This window comes from Fulmarus glacialis, unplaced genomic scaffold, assembly GCF_000690835.1.
Source record: "Fulmarus glacialis isolate BGI_N327 unplaced genomic scaffold, ASM69083v1 scaffold44297, whole genome shotgun sequence".
Taxonomy (NCBI): domain Eukaryota; kingdom Metazoa; phylum Chordata; class Aves; order Procellariiformes; family Procellariidae; genus Fulmarus; species Fulmarus glacialis.
In genome coordinates, this window is record NW_009222172.1 from 18030 (window position 1) to 21037 (window position 3008).

Below are 3008 nucleotides of genomic sequence, written 5' to 3' on the forward strand. Positions count from 1 at the left end.
AGGACACACAACTGAGGAAGTATCGAGATTAAAGGCTTCAACTGGCACAAAGCACCAAGCCCATGGTACGAAGCTAACATAAACAATTCAGTATTGCAAAAAGGGTGGACTTTGTCTTTCACACCAAGATGTGCCTGAACTCTATTTCAAAGTTTGCACTGAGACTGTGTAACAAGCTGGATGGCTGTGCTAATTAGACCTGCATATTTTGAATGTCAGGAGAGTTCTTTGGGTATTCGTTAACCACATCTTTTCCTCCCACTTTGAGTTGCTTTATATTCGACGTACGGATTCCTGCTACTTCTCTAATTCAAAGTGAAATGTTACTTTAAAATTCAATGAAGAACTATCTGTGATTTCTGTCTGACACTGAATCAGGGCTTGATTTGTTTTTAGTTGCGAGAAGACCTTCACTGTCTCCTCCCAAACCAGATGAAGTTTCTCCAGTATCTTCAGCTACCTAATCATTACCTCCTAGGCTTGGTAATATTATAATGTACATTTCTGTTTTCAATATTTAGCTCTTTATCATCAGTGGAATTCCATGCTGTAGTATTTTAAAGCACGTGATTCACAACTGAATCAGGTTACAGTGCATCTGGTTTCAGAATAGCACAATGGTTTTGTGGTGACCCGTGAAAGCCATAAATCAGACACTTTTTCTTACAAAACAGTATTTTACACACAACAAAAATATCCATAACCTCTGCTAACATAATAGCAAGGTTAACTGAATCGTAACAGTTAAAGAGACCATCCTGCCTATATTAATCTCCCTCCCTTTATTTTTTTAAAAACCTTACTATATTTTCCCCAATAACTGCTGAAATTCTCTTTAATAATCCTAAACTATGGGGATTTCATCCCTATTTGACTGACTATATGCTGTAACCTATTAATTTTCCATTACTAAGATTAATGTAGGTTTATAGAAGAACCTTTGTAGAAGACACAAATGCTGAGTGGATACAAATGCTCTCCCATTCCTCGAGGTAGATATTTCACCTTATCCTTAACAGTTCAATGATTAGATGGTTCTGCCCTAGGCTGAAACTCTGTGCCTAAAAGTAGAATTTGAAGGCTGTCAAACCAATACCCCTTTTTAAACCCAAAATTTCTTTCTAAAGGGTTAAACAATAGTTTAAAAGGTAGCTTTAGTAGTGAATAACTATTAATATAAATTTTTTCCACCATAAAACTATGCTCTTTGGAAAAAAACAATAAAACTCTTGTTTTAAGAAGTTACGTATATCCTAATCTAAAATGAGAAGTGCTTACATCCTGCCTGCTTGCAGATTCTCCGCTCTTAAACAAATAGAAAGGCACTTTTCTGTATTAACCAAATGATCAAAAGCTCTAGGATGGATTTAAATCTTTTAAAGTGTCATTGCACTGTTTTACTATAGCTTCATAGCACAAAGAATATGCCTACTCAAATAAGTCTACCAGCAAGGTAGATTTTCAACCCCCACAGCAAGAAGTATCAGCAGATTTTTTTTTTTCCAAGAGAGAAATCCAAAAAACCTCCCTAGAAGGCTATTCCCTTGCCTAAGCTCAACATTTACCCTTCTGCCAAAGTTATCTGCTAAAAAAATTGTCCAACCATCTCTAAATATGTTGAGAACTTCAGTAAAAACCATATGCAAATTTTCAAGAACAATTTTGTGGCATTTGGAAAAAACACCGTTGGGCTTGGGAAAAAATTAGGTTTCTTTACTTGTTCTCCTTGTTTGTCACTCAACTTCTGTACCTCATAAATGGGTGTGACAAACACCAGACCTGCCAAAGGCAACCAGCACCTCACTCTGGACACATAAATGGGCTTCAAAGTTACACAGTATTCCCCCTTTTTCTCTCCTTAATCTCTTCCAAAAGTCAAAGGATCAGTCTTCAGCGTAAGGGGAAGTCAAGCCAACACTGAAAAGCCCAGCTGAACCCATGACTTAAAGTTCAGAGAAGATGACTAATGTCCAAAAAAAAGGGTAAATTAACACATTTGACATCCACAAATTCATTATTCAACAGGGCCCCATTTTTACTAGTGGTATTCGGTGCGTAAGACTTTCACAGAGCAGTCACCAGTTTGAGAACCAAGTCCATACTATGGTGCATATGAATCATGTCTTTTACTTAGAGCAATCTAACGTTCAAATGGAAATCTTTGACTCTGCCAACATACGCTCTTCTGGGCCTGTTTCACTTATGTACTTAATGTAATGCTCAGTACAAAAATACTGCCTAGAACGCAAGCACTGTCTTTACTCTCTCCTAAACTGGCTCTAAAAAGACTTACAATCTTTTTCACTGTATTGCTATCATTTCACCTATGGTTTCCCCAAATAGCTTGTTTCCAAAAAACTATTAAAGTGATTAAAGGTAGGTCAGCACCTGGGCCTGAGTTCCAGTTCTGGACTGACTCATGTTAATGTAGTAGCTCATCACCTAAAGACACCTAAGAAAGGTCTTACACAAATATGCATCAATAAAGAACTTGCTATTCTCTTTACTAAAAAGATGCAAATAGGTTGAAAAGTTTCTTTGGTTTAGTGGTTTTGTGTCAGCTAATGTGACAAAGTATGACCTTCTGTAGACAGATAGTAATCTTTGGCTTGGTACAATACAGAAAAACAAGAGGGACCATGTGCAGGAGTGGCAAAGGCATACAATTGAATTGTTGAACACAGATCCAAAGATAATGTACGCTAAAAGTGAGGAACACAAAATTTGGTTTATCATAGAATCATAGAATCATTAAGGTTGGAGAAGACCTCTAAGATCATTGAGTCCAACCGTCAACCCAATACTACCATGCCCACTAAACCATGTCCCTAAGCGCCACATCTACACATCTTTTAAATACTTCCAGGGATGGTGACTCAACCACTTCCATGGACAGCCTGTTCCAAGGCTTGACAACCCTTTTGGAGAAGAAATTTTTCCTAACGTCCAATCTAAACCTCCCTCAGCGCAACTTCAGTTCATCTCCTCTTGTCCTATCACTTGTTACT